Source organism: Hermetia illucens, chromosome 6, assembly GCF_905115235.1.
Source record: "Hermetia illucens chromosome 6, iHerIll2.2.curated.20191125, whole genome shotgun sequence".
In the NCBI taxonomy this organism is placed as follows: Eukaryota; Metazoa; Arthropoda; class Insecta; order Diptera; family Stratiomyidae; genus Hermetia; species Hermetia illucens.
In genome coordinates this window covers 12,042,388-12,054,667 of record NC_051854.1, presented here as the reverse complement: position 1 = coordinate 12,054,667, position 12,280 = coordinate 12,042,388, and the positions used below count along the sequence as shown (strand labels likewise).

Below are 12,280 nucleotides of genomic sequence, written 5' to 3'. Positions count from 1 at the left end.
TACTGGGTGGAAACCGCCTTGATAAAGGACGGCTATCTTAGATTTATGTTAGAACTTCAACCCAGGTTTCATTTTTATTAATTCTTCCTTCGGGGCCGCGGTAGAATAGGATTCACTTGTTCTACCTTTTACCTGAATTCTGAGTATAATCGAAAAGACACCACTTGGCCCAATTTTGACAGGATTTGTACCAGGATTCAACGACAAACGGAAACAGTTAAGAGAGATCCCAAGCAGTGCAAATAGCGACAAGGAGGAATTGTCATTTTCAGCCACACTTTCCCCCACGTTGTGCAGCAATTCCATTGGAGTTTCGGAAAATCTTTTATATTCTAAATTCGCTAAAACCAATTACTCCAGAGCTTTGCCACTATCGGAAGCGAAATGAATTCTACGTCATGCTGGTCTAAATTTTCTACTTATTTGTTGTTAATGGAAAGCGGGATAACTAAATAAATAAAATTCTGGGATCAAATTCTGGGCTATTCATATAAACCAGCCTTAGAGCTCTGGGAGAGGAGTCTCCATTGAATACCGCTCAATTATTTTCGTAACTATTTCTTTATTTGTTTTTTTTTTTATTTTTTAAGTATTTAGTATTTCCATTTGAGGATACTCCCTCCCCTCATCCCTTTTTAACCCGCAGAATTCCCAATAATCAAAGGGACATCTTCGAATATTATGATCTGGGGATGCCAAGGCAGGGTTGGAATCCCAAAGACCACGCTTCACGAATATCTGAAGCAGAAGAAGTATCGATTGAGGATGTGATCCATAGTGGATCTTCCCTCTCGATCGCGGCACTGTGGTCCAGAGTTATCCGACCCCACGCACCCGATCGAGCCGTTATTGTTTTTGTTTGATTTCCTAGGTTTAGCTTGCGTATTTACCTCCGATAAGCAAGCGATATATCCTGACATTTGTTTGTTTTTCAGGTTCCGGAGCAACATGAAGTTTTGTGGAGGAACTGATGTGTTCAAAGGCTAATGTTGACCTTATCCTTATCGTTAACCGGAGGGAACGAATTTTGAAATAAAACAAAGTGAGTAGTTATGGATCTCTTTTTGGTCTTATGCTGAAATCTGAAAGCTTATAAGTTTGTTAAACTAAGTCATAACGTTTTATCAGCCTATCCTATCTATTTGAATATATATATGTCGTGGGAGGAAAGGCCAAGAATGACCTGGCAAAATTAGTGGAGGCTACTATACATTGGAGCCAGATTTATTTCCAGAAAAAAAAGTTGTCTTATCTCTCTATCGACTGTTAAATAGGAAATAAAGTATATGATTCTTCAATTCTTGAATCAAATGGTTAGGTTATACCGAAGGGTCTATGAAGGTGCTAACTAAATAAGTAAAAATATTGAGTTTCTATACACGCAGCATATTTTTCTGAGGGTCTCTTTTAAAAAAGGAAATTATCAAGCACGCCTCCAGAACTTCCCGAGAAGTCTGTATTGCTTCTTCACTCTTCTCCACCGCGAATTTTTGGGGCTAACGACTCGTAGACTATAATAAGATAATCCATGGTAGAACCAGCAATGGAGTTTCTTAATATGCGAGCGATCCCGTGCCATTCCTAACTTCTCATCAACAATCCCATGGATATCTGCCCATTCGCTGACAAAGTTGCTCACTTGAAAGTAAGCCAGAGCAGAGTCCCTGTAAACACGATGCGGACAAGTGTTGAAGAAGGTTTGGAGCCTACGAGTAAGTGTAGGAGTCACGCTCCATGTACCGCTCTATACTAATATAATAATTATAATCGTTGGCGCAACAATCCATACCGGAAGTGAAGTGTGAAATATGTTAGAGCACTTCATTGTAAGCCGTAATTATACATTACAATAAAATGTGGTCAGCTTTGCGCTCGCCTGAGAGTATTACCCTGATTTGACTCAGGTACTCATTCACAGGTCAGTCAACTGATATCCGACATCCAGTCACGATAACAAATCCCTCTGCCACCAGTGAGATTTAAACCGAGACCTTCCGCTATGACAGTCCAGCGCTCCAACCACTTGAGCCATCCAGATATTTTATTAAAGCGGCGACAAAGAAAGGGAAGAAAAAATTTTGCCATGGACCAGTTTTGTTAGGATAGCTGTGTTTCCAGATTTTGGACAAACAGCGAAGATTGATCTTGTGCCGTCGGCAGAAGCCACGCCACTCAAGTAGATAAATTAATCAACGCCCACAATCCAACTCCTATTAATGCAGAGTGTGATGACCAGTCAGACTATCTCCACCTCCTTCTCAAAATCCATTTGGTCAGGGTCCACGACCCTATGATAAAGTCAGTAGAAGTCAGCATCGTATTCGATGTGTTTGAGGAAAGAAGTCATACTTCATTGGACTTTTTCTGGTCAACGCAGCATAGAGTACGTCACGATAACGGAAATATCAACGGAAAAATGGTAAACTCCCCTTGCAGGAACCTCCAAACTAGAAACTAGCGTGGTGGTTATCGGTCAGGTTTCCAGGGTATTTTTTTGATATTCTCCAGGATTAGGATGCCTTTCACCGTATGTGATGTATCATGGTTTGTATCTGTTTGAATTTCATCATCAAAGCTTTTCTATAGTGTCAGGACTTAAGCAAGAAGATAGGCTCGCCCCCACCTTCTTTAACTTGGGCTCGAATACGTCGACAGAAAAGTGGCCTCAATTGATAACAGAGGTACGTCACTAGTAAAATTCGCGCAACTGGTGGCATATGCAGACGACGTGGATATTCTTGTCTGATTGACGCTTGATGCGAAGGAAGTGTTCGAGCAGTTCGAGTCTACAGCGAGTAGAGAGGGGCTCAGGGCCAATGAATTCAAAACAAAATGCAGAAAATTGCAAAAGGCGAGCATAACTTCGAACAAATGGACCAATTCGTCGACCTAGGAGTCCTACTCTCGAAACACGGAAACGAAATTCATAGGCGAATTACTAGTGCGGTCCTCTCCATAATGAGATCGAGAAAAGTACACAAACGCAATAAATTACGCATAAAGTAATATCTACAAGATATGAATTCGTCCCGTGATGTTGTATGGATGCGAGACGTGAACCTTGACGCAACTGTCGGAAGAGCAGATAGATTTCTTCCGAAGGATTTTCAGAGTCGTAAAAAAGGAGATGCGTGGCGAATCAGATACAATCATGAATTTTTTGACGACGCATCAAAAATGAAGCCAAGCAGTTGTTGGGAGGAGTCAGTGGACGCAGATTGCAGATCAATTCTAAGATTTCCTAACTAGATAATGATGCATCTGGGAGGTCTAGGCCTGGATTTGGGCTGCAGCGCGATCGAAGAAAAAGAACGAAAGAAGAATTTCATCTCAATAAGTACACCAATTTTCAAGAAAAGTGCTTATGACAGACGGACAAATATTAAACTGATGTCAATTAGGTTCCGTTTTTATATAAGCAGCTACAAAATAGAAGCGTTAAATTTGTATTCCTGATGGTACAATGGCGAGGGCTTCGAGAGTGCTTTCAGGAAAGAGCTGAACCAGCATCTGTGGTATTGCTTAATTAAACAAAGTACCACCTATTACTTTTTTACAAAATTGCTTCTACCACTAGTCCGTCATTAATGTCTTGAGTCGAACCTCCATTTTATCAAGAGAACTGCAAAGGTTTATAGCTCGAACTATAAGTGATATGAACATTCGCCAATGCCCGCTGGGATGATAAATACACGGAGACCGTGAGCTGATGAAAACAAGAGAGAAGGCTATATTCAAACATAAATTTGTCTTGAACACATTCATGGACATCAAAGAGCCAAAGTACGCCTCGTTCGTAGAAATTTGTATTAAGGCAAGGCATCGTGGAATCGATCTGCAAATAATCAGTTGGTTTGGGGAAATCCTGCAAATTGTTCTGATGCTGTAGAACTACATTAGGGAAAACCTGGGGAGTTCCACCACAACGAGTACAGCGGATGTATAGATCCATGATTTCGATGTATGCTTGCATCTTCGAGCAGTAAATTTTTCTTAAGCATTAGTATTACTTCTTAGCAAGGACATGATAACCCTGACAGAGCTTTTAATAAAAGACCGCTACTTAAAGTGTCACATGAAAAAAATTTGGTTGAAAAAAAATAGGAACCTTATATGAGATTACCTCGAAAAAACTTCTCTTCAATGAAGAATCTGAGCAGGCTCCGCCTTTAGAAAACGTTCTCAAATTTACAAAACCCTACGAATGACGTAAGAAATTCTACGCGATAGTCCAATAGACCTGAAAAAAGACATAATCGCTTAAAGCTGCGTCTCTCCCAGTCTCTCATCCTAGCAAATGGAGCTCGTGGCTATATATCGTTTTTTTGATATGTTCTTCAGGGCAGCCGAAAATATTTTTAAGATCCAATTCTTAAAAAAACAGAGATTTTTACAATGTACCTATTTGACTACAAAGTTTCATTGTTTCCCCTATTGGTAAGTTGGGGGTTTTGTGTTGCATCTCGAGACTTTTGGGGGTTTACCCTGCTGACTCAAACAGTTGTGTTAGTTTCTGCTTTAAATTTACCCTGATAATATTTTTATTATTTTGCCCTTTAAACCCGGTGCTAAGGGGTGGCGATGAGGAAGAGGGGGCAGCAACCTTGTCGGCCAATCAATACCCAAATGGCCGAGGGGGGTGTATTCACTACAGTTTGCTGGCCATGATGCAATAGGCGAATGCTCCAAAGGCCTAATCAAAACCATCAGACCCGAGTCTACACGGGGACTCATCTGAAGTGGCAATTTGTCATGAAGCCTTGCCTGGTGTATTATTATTATTATTCCGTTACTGGTTATAGTGTACCTGTTGATCATAGTATCCCAAGCAGGCCTGTAACCGTTAGGAACTTTAGTTGTTCCCCACTTCCAGAAGTTTCAGCTTTGCATCTGGTATTAAGGGTTCTCCCAGATGTATCGACCTACTTTACACAAGTGCCGGACACTGTCCCAGGACGTGCATAGAGGTTTCGTCCTCCTCCTCACAAAACCTGCAGACAGTGTCCGTAGATATCCCTAGCTTCCCTAGGTGATAATTCAGCCTACAATGACCAGTGAGAATTCCCACTATGATTCGGAGGTTCTTTTTGGTGAGGTTTAAGCAATCCTTTGTACGCATGGGTTCGTATCCCCCAATAAGCACCCTGGACTGCTCCATCCCTGGTAGGCCCGCCCAATATAGTTCCCTCCCTGCCCTTCTTGCCTGGGGTATACTGGTGCTTTGGGAACCGGGATAACCCCTAAATTCACATATATCAAGTTGCGGTTGTTAGGTTTGGCCACCTAGTGGGAATCTCATAGGAGTTCAAGCGAACAGAGACTTTCAGGCCTCAAACGTAGTATTTAAGTTGATCTTGCATCCACCAGTATAAATAAATTATGCCATACACTTAGTATAGACTGGTACCGTTGTCTTATCGCAACGGAGCTCTGATTGTAGTCACAAAATCAAACCGCACCTTAAGAAGACCATGGGATTAACTCAACATGGCAGGTACTCACGTTAAAACACCAGGACGTAACTGTCCTTCAAAGCCGAACCTTGGGGAGCAGCCATCCGTTCTCGAGGAGGGCGATCTGACTCGAGCCTGCAATAGGACTTAGCAGAAGTGCTTATACCACGAAGCCGCACCGGAGTTTATCTGGCACCATAGGAACCTTGATGGCCTTTTATATCGCACATATAACCCCTTGAGGTTTCAAACTTGGAATTGCAGTGGTTAACTCGGGCGCCGTACCCCTTAGTTGTGGCAGAGGCATTAGATAAGCCTTACATCCACTGGTAATGAATACTGAGTCCGCACTCAGTATAAATGCCTACCACGGTGCTAATCACGGCGAGGCCCTGATTGTGGTCTCCAAATCACTACGTGTCCAAAGAGGAGCTCGGAATTATTCCTGCATGGCAGGCAGTTATGTTAAACTTCCAGGACTTCCATTTACTTGACTTTATCAAAAGAAAAAAATATGCATATTTAAGGGTGTGAGAGATCTCATCAACTTATTCTACTTTAAATTAGGATGGTTCTATTTGAAAACAAACTTAATTGAAACATTCTTTTTCTCCATGCTAAGCTTGAAAGGACTTTGCATAAACTATTAGATATTAGCCATAGAATTAACTATTTCCTAAAAGGATATCAGCCGACAGAACTCATTGGGGGACATCATTCCTGCAATACCTTCGGCTTGCCATCAGAAGGGTGAAGTGTTTTAAACAAAGAGAGAGAAGATAGAGAGCCCTATTCAAAGTAGTAGTTGCCTTAAAAACTTAAAAAAGTAACAAACCAAAGCCTCCACTTTTGGTCATTTAGGAGACTTTTAAGTTTAATGCACCTGAAGGGGTGATTCACTACTATTAGATTTGAAAGAATTTAGGAGGCATAATTAGCCTGAAAAGATTTAGCCAGGTCCCTATTCGATTGAAATTCTTCGCAAAATTATTGACAGTTCCCAACACCATACCTACCTACCGACCAACACCCATACCTGCTTTTAAATATCATGATGGATACCATTCGGTGCGACAGTATGGATAAGTATGTTGAGCAGTTGAGAGGACGGCTGAAGAGGTTTTCTGTGGGTTAAGTGCGTTAGAAGGATGGGATTGACTGGAGTCGAAAAATTGATACGATAACTTCGGTTTCGAAGCTTTGATTGTGAATGCGTAAGGTGCAGTGGCGGTCTTGGAAAAAATGGTTTGCTAGGGTGGTCGTATTTTTGGGCGTGGAGATATTTTCAAGCAGGATCGCGGTTTTCTGGACTGTGCTGTCCAGGCAAAGAGAAGTTTTTCTGATTTCCGTGAACGTGCCAGGGTTCAGTTCGTTGTTGAAGAGACTTTGTGGAAGTAGTCGATATACAGAGTTGAAATCCATCAACGGATTGATTTGTCGATATTGTGCACAATTTCAATGCGATAAGAGGACTGCAGAGAATATCTATTTCTAGTCTACCCCTAAGGGTCTTTTCGAATTTGATATTGCCAAAACCAAAATCCGGGAATGAAATACGGTGGTTGAGATGGCGGGACGGTATCAGTTCTCTGCGTACTTCCTGAGTTACTTCAGTGTACTGGGGGATCCTCCGGTTGATGGTGTCGTTCGAAACCATGTCATTGGATGGAGTCAGAAATGGCGCAAGTCTAGATTTAGGGTTCCGATTGATAAGCTTCCAGTTCGTCTTCTGGAAATCAGGAACTGAGGGTGGGATAAGAAGAAGAGAAGAACAGTAATGTTACTACTGATAATGAAGTAGTCCAGACAGGAGTCAAAATAACCTTTATTAAGTTTTCGGTAAGACAATTATCAGGTTCATTTGGATACAAATTCATAAGTGTCGAAAATATATAGATCGGATTTCGACAATGGTCTCCCCCCTTCTTATTCAGGAATCGGTTTCAGCAATGCGTAACATTCTAAATTTTTCTTCGTAGAACACACAATATACATGGGTAACCCATAATGGCTTCACGTCTACTAATATAAGCAGGAGTTACTCAAAGAAGAAGTTCCACCTCACCTAAATTGAACGACCTAAAGTCAGCCTGAATTATAAATTCCCAACCGCTGATCCTTAGTTTCCCATCCAAATCCGCGAAAACTTTTGAATCGTATTGAAAATTGTCTACCAAAGCAAGCATTATGTATGTATAAATAATACTTGGTGTCATCGTATTATCTTCATCTTTGAATGGCAAATTTTTGGCAGCAGCTTATCTAGCTTCCTTGTCAATATCCACCAGATAAGATTGCTAAGTCAGGGATAGTAAAGTTAGTTCCCAGCTTCTAATTTCATCTAGTGTTCGAAGGGAGGCAGTATATTAAGAGCATCTCCTATTTGAAAATGGTTTCCCATTTTAGACCAAAATTGATGCCTCAGCGTCGTGGTCGAGGAGTTAAATAAAATTACCGGCATATCTGATCAGTGGAGTTTACAAAAAGGACGAAAACAAAAGCCACAGTAAGGAAACTATACTTTTAAAATGGTGGGGTATTTCCTTTATCAAGTCAAGCTACCTCGTCTAGTATTAAAGAAATGAACCGCGAAACCTTCCCAAATCAACAAAGTGGAATACAATTTTTATATACAGCAAAAATCATATAATACTATATATTCTGAGAAGACCCGAAAATGTTATCCATTTTTGTAAAAGAATTCCAATAAACTAGAGATCACTATTCACGTTATTTCAAACTAAACCAAGTACAAGCAAGGACTCCAGTCCATTGACTCTGAGCCCGAAATTTTTTTCTGTATCATTCTCACATATATATCCCCTACTGTATGTATCTAATACCAGCAAGAAAATAAACTCAATAGAAGACTTACCATATATTAAATTCGAAGAAACATCCGAGACGACAGCGGCCTATCCAATTATGGAGTGCAGTCTTGGAACAAGTTCTTAACTTTGTTGCCTCCTTAAACTTCCAGGTAAACTTGTGATGGGAATTCACAGACCACTGTCACACTCCTTTCTTCTACAGAAAATTCTGGTAGGTTTTGTTTTGTAATTTATTTCACTATTTATCCGTTCCCACTTATTCTTTTATTATCTGAGGTACAGCTTGGCATTCCTCTGTTAATGGAAGTGGTTAAGTTTTCACTAGTCTCGTTGAGCGAATCAACTGAAACACTTTTATTTACTTTCATTTATTGAAGAAAACGCAACAGCATTAAAATACAAATTAAAAATATTCCGAAAGAAGTATCTTTTTATTTCCCAATCCATTTACGAACTTCAAAACAGTAGCAACTGAGGGACCAGTAAATCTTCAACTCAAATAACAAAGTTATCGCTGAGTTGCATGTAAGCAAGTCATTTATTTCCGAGCACCATAAATCAATAAGCAATTAAATTCCCTGCAACATACGGGCAGGTTGGCGATCACGTAGGGACCCCTCGATATTGGGCACGAAGTACTGTTCTTATATTCGCACTTTAAGGAAGGATGAGCGATAATTTAAGGAAAATATATGATCATGAATTTAAGTGACAATATTTCCTTTACGAGGTACGTCGGCTGTTTTTTCTTGAATCCTTTTCATGGAGAAGGTTACTTGCTTCAACCATAAATAAACTTCTTTCGCGTTGTTTTGAACAAATCCAATTAAAAAATTGTGGCAAAAGTTTTTAGTGGAAATCTAATTAAGGAATGGAGCTATATTTCCACTATCGGAGGGCATAAAGGAATGGTCGGCAATTTTGCAAACCAGAAGAGTTGTTTTCGGGGAGTATCTATAATGAACACTTAAGATACTTGTATTCCTTTATACGATAAAGTGCATTCCCAAAATCATTTTCTTTCAAACTAAAAAGAATCTATCCAGGAAATTCTCATCACTCAAAACACTATCTCCGAATACTCCCACAATCACTTGAGTCCCCGCTCAAAACACGAACAGTTTGGTATTCGAAAACTGGGAACACGCGTACTTTCCTTAAACAACAATCGTTAAAGACAACAAAAACCCGCGCATAGTCCATATACGTCCTAGCTGGACTGCTATCAATGTTAGACTGACTTAAGATCGAGGGTCGCTTAATAATATTGTGAAAAGATCACTTCTTAAAGATAGGCTCCTCATCGAGCAGAAAAAAAGGCTCCATGGAGCTCGTATCTAGATACTTTACCTAAGATGCTGTGACCGAGTCTCAAGACCCCAAGTCTCTCTTCCTCACCAACTCAGATTCTCTTCGAAAAGCCAGGCTCCGAGTTTTGTATAAGACTTCCCAAGAAACCTCACTCTGAAGATCGGCTGAATCCAGTCAGGTATACCCACTACACAGGCAGATTGGCTGAGTAACCGCCACTGTTACTAGTGGGATCTCAGTGCAAAAGAAGTTCACCAATAAAAGATTAAATGTGACCAAAAGAGGGGAAAATGTGGGAGTCGAGATGTTTTTATCGACTTTATAAAATTATGGGGCAATAGAGTAGAATAGCGATCATATGTGACTTGGATCAACACTAGACAATTACGTACATTGTAATTAGGCACACATGATGTGACTCATAGTCGGTGGAAAGTTAGTACAACCACGTACGGATAAGTGGCCTAATGTTGCGGCGCTGTCGGCCTATTGATTTCATTATGGACTTGTATATTCCAGGCATGACTGCCAAAGCTTCGCATGCTCTGCATGAGGATTACGTTCAATTTTCCTATGCATGTTGTTTATGATTATTATGCATGTTTTGATTTGGTTATATGTTCGGTTTGATATATTTGGTAGTGATCGCAAGTGACTAGTTAGACTTCTAGATGTGACGTAATGCGGTATTTTGGGATATTAGAGAGATCACTAACCAGAGGAGGAACACCATATTTAGAAGCACCAGATGCGAAACTTGGAAATTGAATTATAATTAATATTAATGTAAGATGGATTTATGTGTACGTGAATGTTATTTGTTAGCAAGGAATATATATAGATTTGGTACATTTACATTCAAGAAAAATGTGTATACGTAGAAGGCTATTTATAGAAACCGACCTTCTAATACAGTAGCCTAACTTCCCCAAAGGTGCGGTTCGTGATAAGTGAGTTACCCTAGATAAGAAGTCGATGTCATTCCACATGCCCTAATTCCCCGTTGAACTTCTGTTGAACTTAGCACTTTTTATGGAGTATTTTGGAAGATACCCTCTCATCCTACAACTTCCTGTGAAACTAGATTCATTTATTTGATATAGCCAAGCCCTTAACCCAAATACCACTTTTCCTTGATCATATCAGCATCGTAGCATCAGGTCAAGCATCACATTTTTTATAACATCGTACAGGCTTCAATAATCTAAGAACATTCTCCAGAGACACAGAATGCGCAGACCCTTTGTTGAAGAAAACCTTACCAAGGTGTCTTCGTCTGAAGTCTGAGGAGGCCGGGCCGCTGCATACTAAGTGCGCGGCGATCTCCTCTTCCCCCACGCATTGACAGCATATGGCCGAGATCACCACTTCGATTTTTTCCATGTTTGAGTGCCGCGGCACCGACAGGAGAATTTTTCGTTTAGTCGGCCAAGTTTCAGCAGCACCTGATGACAACTCCACTCCAAATGGGTCGATATATCGTTGCTGTCTAGTGCTGATAATTCTTCCCGACTATCGGAACAGATTCGAATTGTGCGACCCCTCCATTTTTGCACAAACATCCTTCCACTAAAAATAAAATGACAAATATGTCTCCACCTGGAATATGGTCGTTATTCTTCCGAGAGCTCGAGCTACTTCCATTATCGGATTTCCCGATAACGCCCCTGCACCCGATCCATTTTCCATGACTGACCCGTCGGTGTTAAGCCTTTAATCCCAAAAGACTCGTGGTTATTTATCGACCATTTTTCTCTTTTGTTGATTACGACAGAGTATCTTTTTCGAAGACGAATCTGGAAATTATATGATGGGCGGGCATCACAGCCACCTGATGTTTGCAAAGAAATTCCCAGATGGATGCATCACCGTACGATTAACCGCCTTTCTATATGCCAATTGAGTCAAGCCAATATGAGTCGTTGGCTACTTTCCGTTTCACTTCCAAAAGGAGTGGCGGTAAATTTAGAATAGCTTCGAGCGCCACTACTCATTGCTTGAGTAATACTTAGGCAACCGAGCCTCTGAATTCACAATTAAAAAATCAAAAAATGACTGGCGGTTTCGTCCAGGTAGAGGCAACTCTTCAGACACTGCCTCACTTCTATCCTGGGAGCAGCGTGACCGAAGCGTCTGAAGAGTTGCCTCTGCCCTGGATGAAATCGGCAGTCATTTTTGGTTTTTTAATTTTGAATGTCTGGGTGCTATGGCCCAAACTACAAATCCATGGACTATAAAACGTGGGAGTAAGTTACCCCTCATTTGTTCCGGTCCACCATCATGTGGATGTGGACTTAGGATCCCGCTTATCCTAAACAACTACTCTGAATTCACGTCAGTAACTTCCTACTATTAGCAAAGTTCAGCCTCGGCCACTAGACGATGCATGCATACATCAACATGGCTTTTATTATGGATAGATACATTCAATGAATCCGTTTTGGTGTAAGTCCCAAGGTTTTACCTATCGCAACTTTACTGCACCAGAGCAATCTGTAGGATTTACTATTGTTCCTGGATATGGTGCTGCTACTCCTATATATGTGACTATTTCGATTGGATTTCCGCTCCTGCTAAAGTAGGCATCGTGTAGCTGCCCCACCTAACGTTGCTAGTGAACATAACTAATCCAGTCTTCCTAACATTTATCGTGAGTCTAATATGGAGGCGCTAACTGTGGATTAC

At 40.8% G+C, this 12,280-nt stretch overlaps 1 protein-coding gene across 1 annotated transcript in view; it reads right to left on the bottom strand.

Annotated features, from left to right (window-relative positions):
• The window catches only part of LOC119660294 (helix-loop-helix protein delilah), a 57,799-nt gene extending 48,296 nt beyond the window's left edge, over positions 1-9,503 (bottom strand). The window contains exon 1 of the mRNA XM_038068765.1: positions 8,329-9,503. The gene's annotated coding sequence lies outside the window, so the exon portion shown is untranslated. The remainder of the gene's footprint in view (positions 1-8,328) is intronic.
• Between the last annotated feature and the right edge of the window lie 2,777 nt (positions 9,504-12,280).